Source organism: Apostichopus japonicus, chromosome 1 (genome assembly GCF_037975245.1).
Source record: "Apostichopus japonicus isolate 1M-3 chromosome 1, ASM3797524v1, whole genome shotgun sequence".
NCBI lineage: Eukaryota > Metazoa > Echinodermata > Holothuroidea > Aspidochirotida > Stichopodidae > Apostichopus > Apostichopus japonicus.
This window is the reverse complement of record NC_092561.1, coordinates 2696178-2708964: the sequence shown is the minus strand read 5'-3', so window position 1 is coordinate 2708964 and position 12787 is coordinate 2696178. Positions and strand designations below refer to the sequence as shown.

The window sequence follows — 12787 nt, the reverse complement described above, 5'->3', positions numbered from 1 at the left end:
TTCGCCAGAACTGCAACCATATTGACAATAAATATCACTTTATAAGGAGTTTAATAAATGAAGGAAACATTTATCTCCAATAATGCAAAACAATGAATTCTGCATTGCTTTCACACTTCAGCTTTTACCTATTTGATATATATTCTTAAAGGGAAATTCCAAGTGAAGCCAATGCTTTGATTAGTTGCTGCTATATGTCATATGGAAGATTACTTAGCATAAACTATAGAGGTTTTGCAATTTATGTAGAGACCGTGTGTATACTACCTTTTTTGACAAATTGACATAAAGAGTGAATTATTGAAGAATGCAATGTAATCATGTCCTGTTCCCTACTAAAAAGTCAGATAAAAAACTTTTCAAACAGTTGATGTGACAGGACGGACTTCCAGAACTGCAACACTGGTTGAGAAGTAGATGAGTATAGTGCTCAGTATAAGATAATTTAACACAAGCTCCTCTCTGAAGCAGGCATCAGAAGGGTATTGAAAAACTGATATTTTATAATAAAGAAAAAATCTAGTCCAGTTTAGTGACATGATGCTTATTTGTATTAGTTCCCTCTGTATCCTCTAGCTCCAAGGACATAAATGCAGGAAAATGTTTGGTAGGGGAAGGTGATTTGAAATGATCAATTTATTTAGGTTTGTAGTCAATCAGTTCAGATTAGTCAATGTTTTCATTGTTTGTGATGTTTTCTAACACAAATTGTTATACCTCTATCAAGGGGCGGTCTGGGTCTTAAAACCGGCCCAGGCATTTCCCACCTAGACCGGCCCATTATTCATTAATATGCTACTAACATAGTGATCGTCGTCCTGGGGGAGGGGTCTAAGGGCAGGGGGTCCCTTTGATATTTATTTTTTGAAGTTAAGGAACGCCTAGATGCAAAATGGTGCTATATTTTTCATTGTTGTAGGTTACAATAATGACCCAAAAATAATTTTCCAGAAGCAACACTTGGTTAAACTGAGGAAAGTTACAAACGTAACTTGAACAAAAGTAGACAAAAGTATATGTTTTATACTGCATTTTGTGACAACGTGCTTGCAATTTTTTGAAAAAAACCCTAAATAATGATGGGTTGCCAATTGCACGTTCTTTTGTTCTGAACTAACAGACTAACTGAAATGGTGATTTCATGAGCTGATTCCCACAGTAAAAAATATATTTCTACCCAGCCCGTCTGTATTCTATTAACTACTGTGAAAATGGGCTGTAATTTTTACCAGGCTCCCCAGCGCACCGGCCCACAGGGCCACCGGCCCACCGGGCATTGCCCAAATGCCCATGTGGTCAGTCCGCCACTGCTCTACAGTACGCCTAGATTACAATTCATTAGTCACTCCAAAGACACTCTTGAGGGTTACCGTGATGGGTGATGAAAAGAATGAATTTTGACAGAGGCATTGGAATTTTGTAAATATCTGTAAATGCTGCAGTTCATGGGGGTTCCATCTACGGCAATTATCACGCTACTGAGGCATACACACAGAACATTAACAACCCAAAGCATGTTGAACTACTAATGCACTACAACATGTTTATCCCCCACTGATTTGCCAGTTAGCAACCGGTCATCTACGCATAACACCAACATATTTATGATCTCAAAACATTTATGATCGGCTTAGTAGTACTTAACTTAAGTACATAGGCGTAGGAGGCGGGGGGGGGCTGAGGGGGCTGCAGCCCCCCAACCAATTTTTTTTGTGAAAATTCGGGCAATATGGTGATAATTTTTCGGGCACCTACTGAAAGAAGAATAATTTGCAATGTGTTTTTCAATTTTTTGTTTGTGTGTAATTCGGGCAATATGGTGATAATTTTTCGGGCACCTACTGAAAGAAGAATAATTTGCGATGTGTTTTTCAATGGTTAAACTAATATTATTATGATCATTATTATTGTAACGACTTCCCCAATAATTGTAACCAATATGAAAGGGTAATAACAGGGAAAATATAACCAAAATTTTTCTCGCGCGCCGTGCGCGTTCAACATGTTAATGTGCATATCATATAGGCATTCATCGGTTATTGGCACGTGATGTAATAACCGATGACTGCCTATATGATATGCACATGTTGAACGCGCGCGAAGCGCGCGAAAAATTTTGGTTATATTTTTCGGGCAATTCGTTACAGCCCACCCCCCCCCCCTCCCCCCAAATCAAATTAGGCTTCTACCCATATGCTTAAGTAAAAGGTAGGATTTAAAAACAATCTTACCTAGAGAAGAGAGAACAAGGAAAAACTAAAGATGACGTTGAAAAGCGGCAATCATGACACAGTCTCTACGGACCACACGCGCACGCTCATTAAATAGGTTATTTAGGTGACTTCCTAATTTCAACCGATTACTATACACAGTTTGGGCACCTGAAGATAGAATTTGACAGGGGAACGGCTCAAAATTCGTCAACGTGCTGTCTCATCCTCTGTGCTTTTGGAAAGGCTCTTACTTCACTAGACTAGGGCAATAAAACAAAGCCTCAGTATTAAAACGAATTATTTTAGTGAGTAACGCACGTCATTAACTACACAGTCAACAGCTGGATGCCATGTTTCACGGCCGGTAAATTTACTGACATAATGTTAAGCGATAAGATAACATAGTTCACAAGTTTTCAGAAGCGAAATGCTGGTCCATCACTGATCTGTTCATCTGTATGTCTGTGGCCTAGGGAAAAGGTATTAGAGGAAGGGTATAGGGAGAGGGCCTCTTTTTGGAATTATTTAAAATTCTCATGATGCCTACGTGCATAAAGGTGGCATTTCTCTAGAATTTGATCACCACTATTGGTTTAAATGTTTCTGGTTTCCAATGTTTTCACTGAGTTTGACTGGACAATTTATTTTCGATAAATTCTAAATTGGCAAAAATATGTCAGCTTTCCATTTTAAGGAATAAGATTTAAGAAGCATAGTAATGCCGTCCATAGTGTCAATTATTTAGAAAATCAGACCATTTTAATTTGGAAAGGAATTTACTGAGCTGGAAACACTTGATGATAGCTAATCTGAAGAATTTTTAAGCAACTTTTGTTTATCGAAAAACGAGTTTCTCAGAGTTTTGCCGCGGCTTGGGTGACTAAATGCGGATCACTTGGGAGCTATGTATTAATTTATGACACGAACATATTAGCTAAATTGACAAATGATCCGTAGTGCTAATAACCTCCTTCTATGTAATCATATTTTCATCTAGACTATACTTGTAGCAATCAGACCGAACATTGAAATCGCATAAAAAAGTTAAATAAAGGATCAATGCTATATGAAGCGAGATTTGAATACTTACGGTATTTATCAGTTTCAAAATGGTCGATGCCCTCATAGGACTCGACTGATTCCGCTGCGCTTAGAGTGCCACGTTACACACTATAGGGTGACTTTATATATGGATTTGTGCAAAGAAAATTTATCCGGTAATTTATCACATGACACATAATAGAAATGACGCCATACTTGGCTTTTGTTTGTGCGTTGGTTGTTCGCTACCCTGTTTGGGTTGAGTGTAATGTGTGGATTTTGTGTATCCACTAGAATTCAGGCCTTCGTCAAAGACGTCTCGGTTCGATGATATCATAGATATTTTTTATGCTAAAGGCGGAGATTTGCCTGATAATTGGTGGCGGGTGGTTGGATTTCGAGTTGATGCACATGGGTATAGGTAACTGGGTTTCCTGTATGGTTGGTGTATGACAGTTACAAGGTTGATGTTGGTGTTCTATAGATAGTTCACTGATGTGAGGTTGGTTTGGACGGTAATTGTTAGGCGACAAAATCTGGATTAGTTGCTTTGCTACGCGGTCTGCTTTGGGGTCTGGGTGGGTTTTCATGACGGCAAGAAGAAGAAGAAGAAGAAATATAACTACCTTTATACCTAGGAATGCCGTCCAAGACATTGTACCAGAAACACTGATACAGTCAAGCGTTTTGTTTGCACCTCTGAAGACAATTTTGATTCTCGCACCAGAGAACTGTTCCAACTTCTCAACAGGCTTTATTTTGGGTTGTATAGAAACGCCATAAAAGGCCAAACACAAACCCCGCACTGAAACAATGACGTAAAACCTCGTCAATTAGCCAGATCCAAAAATGTACCGTTGGTTACTGAGATCCACCCTGGTCTCCCACCACTGGTAAATATCACAAATATCACAGAATTTTCTTATACGTCAAAGTACTGAGCGTCTGAAATCAGTTCTCCCAGAGCCACAGTTTTTTTTTATATTATTTACGAGACCTAGAAACCTACGGGACATATGCCGTTCGGGCATCCTTTGGGGATGACACCTCAACAGAGGTAAACCAAACAGAAAATAAAAGATCATCGCCCCGTGCACAAAACTTCTTACTTGATGATTCAATTTATATATATGAAGACCGGAATATTGAATCATGATTGAATCAATTCAAATGTTAAGTACATTTGTTTTGCTTTCACAAAACATAATTGCCTGTTAATGTAAGTAAGCAGCCATCAAACGACAAACGAAACTAAAACGTTAGTAATAAATGGCCACGAAGAGAAGATCATGGTCATGCAATTATATGTGTACTGGGTCTTTGGTCATGTTTCTTAAGTTCGTCACGTACCACAAACCATTGCTGGCATTTTCGATCAGCTGCTTGATTTACCTGTCATTTAAAACCAAATTTAGGTCATCTAATCACTCGACCCATACTAAGTCTAAATAGTCACACGATGTGTGTCACTCTTACTGTGTGATCATGAGCTATAATAATGTTCGATTTCGAACTCCAAGCTTAGACTAGCCTAGAAGTAAACCACGCTCTTTCCTTCACTGACGTACCGTACAGATTGCCGCAAATATGGAATACATTGTTTTTTTGCGTTTTAACCTACTTTTTCTACCCTAGCATAACGATAGCAGCTGTATCATGAACAGTGTGCTTACATGTTCCGTTATATCATTTCACAATTGACTAATGCCTACTATTCAGGCAATGGTTACGATTTCTGCCATTATAGAAAAAAATCAGTCACAAAATAACATTTCTAAACGTTTAGTACACATTTGCAGATTACAAATGGCGTTAATCACAAAAATCAGTGGTCAATATACAATAACCTATATACAAGCCTTTATGCAAATGATATATATTCTATAATAAATATGCTGTACACGGTTGATTTACATGTTACAACTGTCGTGTTACCTCCATACTTGGACAATACTTAGGCTATCATATAGTTAAACTAATATTAACGAATAGTCGAACTTTGTTTTTTACTGTTGCAAAATATTTATTGATTGAAGTATAACTGTAATATCTTTGCAAATATCTTTGCAAATGACTCGGGCAGCGTAGGGGTCGGGCAATTCGCTGGACTCGGGCAGCGCAGGTGTCGGGCAATCCGCCGGACTCGGGCAGCGCAGGTGTCGGGCAATCCGCCGGACTCGGGCAGCGCAGGTGTCGGGCTATCCGCCGGCCTCGGGCAGCGCAGAGATGCGGGCACTCTATAATGCTCAGGATTTCCATAACAACTCCCTGCTTATACAAATTTGTTCGGACTTAGGCAAATATCATAGGCTTTACCACGAGCCGCCAAATGAAAAGTTCCTCGTCTTGCACTCGACCGACCTGCTATTTGTATTAACGAAAGAACCCTTCATTAAATACCCTTGAAATAAGCCCCGTATACACACGTCTGTACATAAACTGTAAAAAGGCTTAGACCAATCAGGGACTACCTGTATATAACTACAGTGAGCTGTGACCAATGGGATCGACTCACATGTCACCCACCAGTCACGGGAATACATCGATATAACAAAATTACGTAATCAGTTCTCGTTTCGGATAAACATCTCTCGTTGCCTCCGCGGAGCTCAACAGATGTAACCCCTGAAGGAACGAAACGAAAACTCGTAGCTTACCACAATATTTATAGGACTTGTTAAGAAAATAACTGGGAATATAATTCCTTCAACGAAGTGAAACGAAAGATCGACATAATTAACGTATGGAATTAAAATTTCGTAAAGAGCATAGCTATTTCACCGTTTCAATATAAGAAAGGAAAAGTGGAATCTTGGTATGATAGAAAAGTAATATCGATTTGCGCAAAAAAACGAAAATAAAGAATCATCCAAAATCATCATTGAAAATGTTGATTGAATATCGGCTATATACCGTAATTCAACAATTAGATATTTTGTTTGTTTGTGGATATGAAAAACATAAACTATAAGTTTAGCAACAAGGAGGAGCACATAACAAACATTTTAGGCTTTTAGCACGGTAGGCCTACCTTAAATGTTAGCTTATATGACGTATATCCCAGTCTAACACCCATCCCTTACGATTACCACCCTTCCGTTCCTAAAACACTGCCCAACAACGCAGTTCATTGTACAATTTATGAGCGCAATACATAAAGCAATGTGGCAGTGTAATAAAATATATCAGCACCCTTATCTCAAAATTTATCAATTTATAGTTTTACTTGAGACTCTTTGGTAAGGACAGACTATATATCTTGTTTGTGTGAATTAGGTCCAAAAAAAAAAAAGATGATAAAAGTGTTGACAGGATGCCAATAACTATAAAGTAATAAATTTTCGGTTATCTAGCCCGGGAGAACTTTACCATCTGCAAACACTAGTCACGAGTATATTTTATATCGTCCGATCAAAAACATATCTAGTGTTGTCAATCACAAATGAACATTTCAAAATGCGAAAATGATAATACCATAAGCTAATGATAAGTTTCAATGTCACCAACTCCTTGAAAAGTTCAATAATTAACACAGACATATGAAGGGGTAATGTGATGTTTTTGCTGTGTGCCTCATTAGAGTGGTTCTATGAACCTAAATAGTATTTTTTATTATTCAGTGGTCTCCCTTATACAAATTATGATGCGCCTTGAAGACGCTAAGTGGTTACTTCACTGCAGTTAACATATTTTTGTATCGTTAAAAACGACCTAATTAAATTTTCAACATGCTAGAAAACAATGACTTGCTGTATCGCTTTCACGTTAACTAACGAAACTAAAAAATCAATTACGTCATATAGAAAGATCAAAACTATTAACAAACTGTTGATATATTGCCAAATATATGTGTTTATTTTAAATATATAATAGTTAGCTTGCAATTTCGATTTTAGCAAGATCTTCTCCATGTCCTGAGTTAGCGTCCGACAGAGTAAGTCTGTGAAGAAGATCCTGAATCGTCAGACCTCATATTGACATTTGATACCCATATAATATATGTTCTTAAGGGGAATAATTTTCCTCAGAGGATAAATGATTCGTGCAATATAAAGAAAACAAACAATTGCGAACCAAATCTGTCAAAAGAAAATTGTGTGCATGGCAGAGCTTCTTCCAGGGGAAATCTCCGTTTTCAAAGATGTTGATTGCAATTTACGTCAGTTTTTTACTTGTGAAGTATATATTACAGGGGCATCGTAATCAATGAGTCTTATTATCTTAATTTACTAACAAGTAAAGTTTGTAGGATTTCAGTGAACAACAAACAAATATTCTATAGAATTTTACCTCTCACGAAAACAGATGTTACTGGAAACCTGCTCAAATCCCGAATCGTGCGTCGTTGTATACTGGTTTACAAACTTTACACTTTGATACTGGGATTATATCTACGAGTTTAATTGTGCAAACAGATGAATATTTTTCAACTCCCTGGTTTAAGGTTGCAGGTAAAACGGCATGTCAATTAACGGTTTATCGGAATAAGGATTCGTTATAACGGCACGCCATTGCTCTTTTAGAAATGCGTAATAAAATCTTCCTTAAAATTTCCTAGCTTTCCGGAATTGTTATGATTTTGAATTATTATACATTAACTCGTACTTTTATTTCTGGCTACATCATATGTTATGAACAATACGTTAATCTTGTAGTGTGACATTGTTGTTGTGTTTTGTTGTTTCTACCTGGTAAGTTACATAACATGATTTAAAAAACAAAGTACCCACCTTAAGTTACAGTTAACCGTTAATCAATGAACCATATGTAGGGATGTGTATGTTGTACAAAGCTTTACAACATTGATCGCCTTTAACCACAAGCAATAACAACACCACTGAACTGAACGAAGTGGCGACAAAAACTTAATTAATGTAGATCCCACCACTATACCCACTAAGAAATGTTTAATATACACGGTTATAGAACTCGAGCCCATTTTTGCACACGGACTTGATACAATTTCCAATTTGGTATATCATCTCGCTTGGAAGATTTCTTATTTTTGTTGTTTACTCTTTGAGTATCCAGATTGATCACACATGTAATGAGTCAATGCAGTATTACACATTTAGCCACAAATACTATGAATTTCTTGTTTTTACAGCAAATTCCAAGTGAAGCCAATCCTTTGATTGGTTGCTGCTATACGTCATATGGTAGATTCTTTGGCTTAAAATATACCGTGGCCTTTCAATTTATATAGTTTCCGTGTGTATACCTTTTTTGGCCAAATTGATATAAAGGGTGGATTATTGAAGAAAGCAATGCAATCTATGTCCTGTTCACTACTAAAAAGTCAGGTAAAACTTTTAATACAGTTGATGTGACAGAACTGACTTCCACAACTGCAACACTGGTAATTCTAGCTCCTATCTGAAAAGGCATCAGAAGGGTATTGCAAAACTGATGTTTTATAATAAAGAAAAAATCTAGTCCAGCTTAGTGACATGATCATTATTTGTATTAGTTTTCTCTGCATCCTCTAGCTTAAAGGACATAAATGCAGGAAAATGTTTGGTAGGAGAAGGTGATTTGAAATGATCAATTTATTTAGGGCACGTATGTAATCAATCAGTTCATATCAGACAATGTTTTCATTGTTTGTCATGTTTTCTAACACAAATTGTTATACCTCTATCAAGGGGCGGTCTGGGTCTTAAAACCGGCCCAGGCATTTTCCACCTAGACTGGCCCAATATTCATTAATATGCTACTAACATAGTGATCGTCGTCCTGAGGAGGGGTCTTAGGGCATGGGGTCCCTTTGATATTTATTTTTTGAAGTTAAGGGAACGCCTAGATGCAAAATGGTGCTATATTTTTCAATGTTGTAGGTTACAGTTATGACCCAAATATAATTTTCCAGAAGCAACACTTGGTTAAACTGAGGAAAGTTAAAAACGTAACTTGAACAAAAGTAGACAAAAGTATATGTTTTATACTGGATTTTATTTAGTTTATCAAGCCTTTTGTGACAACGTGCTTGAATTTTTTTTTTAAAACCCTAAATAATGATGGGTTGCCAATAGCACGTTCTTTTGTTCTGAACCAACAGACTAACTAACATTGTGATTTCATGAGCTGATTCCCACATTAAATATATATTTCTACCCAGCCCGTCTGTATTTTATTAACTACTGTGAAAACGGGCTGTAATTTTTACCAGGCTTCCCAGCCCACCGGCCCACAGGGCCACCGGGCCACCGGGCATTGCCCAAATGCCCATGTGGTCAGTCCTCCACTGCTCTACAGTACGCCTAGGTTACAATTCATTAGTCACTCCAAAGACACTCTTGAGGGCTACCGTGATGGGTGATGAAAAGGATGAATTTTGACAGAGGCATTGGAATTTTGTAAATATCTGTAAATGCTGCAGTTAATGGGGATTTCCTCTACAGCAGTTATCACGCTATTGAGGCATACACACAGAACATTAACAACCCAAAGCGTGTTGAACTACTAATGCACTACAACATGTTTCTCCCCCACTGATTTGCTAGTTTAACAACCGGTCACCTACGCATGAAACTAACATATTGAAGATCTCAAACATTTATGATCGGCTTAGTAGTATTTAACTTAACCAAAAGGTAGGATTTAAAAGACGATCTTACCTAGAGAAGAGAGAACAAGGAAAAACTAAAGATAACGTTGAATAGCGGCAATCATGCAACAGTCTCTGCGTGGGTGTTCCACGCTACGGACCACTCGCGCATGCTCATTAAATAGGAAATTTAGGTGATCTTAATTTCAACCCATTACAAGACACTGTTTGGGCACCTGGAGATAGAAATTGACAGAGGAAACGGCTCAAAATTCGTCAACGTGCTGTCTCAGCTTCACTGTCTTATGGAAAGGCTCTTTATTATGTTAGTGAGTGATGCACTTCATTAACTACACAATCAACAGCTGGATGCCATGTAACACAGCCGATACATTTACTGACATAATGCTAAGCGAAAAGATAACATAGTTCTCAAGTTTGCAGAAGCGAAATGCTGGTCCATCACTGATCTGTCCTTTGTTTATGTATATGTATATGTATATGTATATATTAGATCCTCCTGCAAGCAGGAACTCGCGGAGAAGCCTCATTGGCTTATCAAAGCCGCAAGCTGACCGAAGTCAGACTCTTAGATTCATACTTAACATCCATGATTATGAATTGTCAATTGTCAACAACTCTGTAACTGGACGACATACATTAATCTGGAAGTGACTCGAACCGGGGACCTTATGATTGAAAGGTACCGACGTTAACCACTGAGCTAACGCTTTGTATATGTCTGTGGACTATAGGGAAGGGATATTAAGGGAGGGGTATACTTGGAGGGTACCTTTTGGAATAATATAAATTCTCATGATGCCTACGTGCATGAAGGTGGCATTTCCTTGGGAATTTGACCCCCACAGTTGGCTTAAATGATTCTAGTTTTCAATATTTTCACCGAATTTGACTGGGAAATTTAGTTTTGATAGATTCAATATTGGCAAAAAAATGTCAGCTTTCCATTTTAACGAACAAGATTTAAGAAGCATGGTAATGCCGTCCATAGTGTTAATTATTCAGCAAATCAGACCATTATACTTTGGAAAGGAATTTGAAAATGAATTTAATGAGCTGGAAAACACTTGATGGTAGCTAATCTGAAGTATTTTTAAGCAACTTTTGTTTATCGAAAAGGCGAGTTTCTCGGAGTTTTGCGGCGGTTTGTGTGACTAAATGCGGATCACTTGGGATCTATGGATTAATTAATGAGATGAGCATATGAGCTGAATAGATAAATGTTCCCTAGTGCTAATAACCTCCTAATACTTACTCATATTATCATCTACAATCCTCGACAAAAATGATGGGACAGTATGAGCAGCAACGAGCGATATTGGCTTAAGCGCACCCCCTTCACCCCGTTCAATGTTGTAGCCAAAAGCGCTCAGAAACTGCAACATTGATACGGGGAGTGGGGTGTCCCATCTATTTTTGTCGACGATTGTAGGCTATATTTATAGCAATCAGACCGATAAATGAAATCACATAAAAAAGTTAAATAAAGGATCAATATTATAACATGTGTGATTTGAGTACTTACGGTATTTATCAGTTTCAAAATGGTCGATGCTCTCATAGGACTCGACTGGTTCCGCTGTGCTTAGAGTGCCACGTTACACACCAGGGCGATTATATATAGGGATTTGTGAAAACAAAATTGACCCAGTAATTTATCATATGACATATACTAGAGAGGGCGCCAAAGTTCGAACCTCAATTCATCAGTACTGTAGTGGCAATATGCTGAGGGCCGCGTTTTCTACGTATGTGTATAACCAACAAATGCTATATCATAAAATATTAGGGATCAATAATTGGTAGGGAATTGCTATATGTTTCCAAATCATTTGTATACTGATGCTGGGAATTGGAAACTGTACAGTATATGTATTGTCGCGTTCGCGGAGAAGGCGATAGGAAAAGAAAATGGAAGAGGAGTCGAGCGGTGTTACTTAATTTTTTTATCTATGAACCTTATATGAAAGAAAAAAGTGTGAGGAATAGTAATATAATGTTTAGTAAATTGGTTACTACAAAAGCAATACCTCCTACACTGCTGGTCAGTTACAGTACAAATACTTTATCAGACTACGTTACCTCTGAGAAACTTTAATTGTACTACTAACTTGCGAATACTACGTTGACTCTATCTATATCCGAGTCTGTGAACCTCGAACCACAAGTGAACTTCTAAGCGGAATTTCACCCCCTTTTAGACATTTTCGATACTACTGTCATACAATGAAATACGTTAAACAATCTGCCAATTTTAGCCGATGTATAGGGAATAGTTAAAGAATTAGCCAATTTTGGCCGATGTTGGACACAGTTTAACATTTTGCCAATTTCGGCCAATGTAAGGAATAGTTAACGAATTAGCCAAAATGACCCTCTGCCGAATTTGTCCCTTCAAGGGCAGCTCACGACAGATACGCCGTTGTTTTGAATCGGCAGGTCTAACCTCCGCAAGTTTAATGACCTTGATGACCTCCAACTTTGCAAAAATATTAGAAGCAAAAACACATCACTCTCCCAACCGGTCAGCCGCCCGCTGCATTCCCAGACTTAATACAAACAAAGTAACAAATTAGTAGCTATGCTACACACATACTATGGCTATTTTGAGAGATAAAATTGAGGACGCTTTGACCGTTGCAAAGTATACTTTACTTGTTGTGGACAAGATACATATCTATCTATCTATCTATCTATCTATCTATCTATCTATCTATCTATCTATCTATCTATCTATCTATCTATCTATCTATCTATCTATCTATCTATCTATCTATCTATCTATCTATCTATCTATCTATCTATCTATCTATCTATCTATCTATCTATCTATCTATCTATCTATCTATCTATCTATCTATCTATCTATCTATCTATCTATCTATCTATCTATCTATCTATCTATCTATCTATCTATCTATCTATCTATCTATCTATCTATCTATCTATCTATCTATCTATCTAT

The 12787-nt window shown here is 37.5% G+C and overlaps 1 protein-coding gene across 1 annotated transcript in view; it reads right to left on the bottom strand.

Moving 5' to 3' along the window:
- The window catches only part of LOC139980143 (uncharacterized), a 101827-nt gene that overhangs the window by 81393 nt on the left and 7647 nt on the right, over positions 1-12787 (bottom strand). The window lies entirely within an intron of this gene.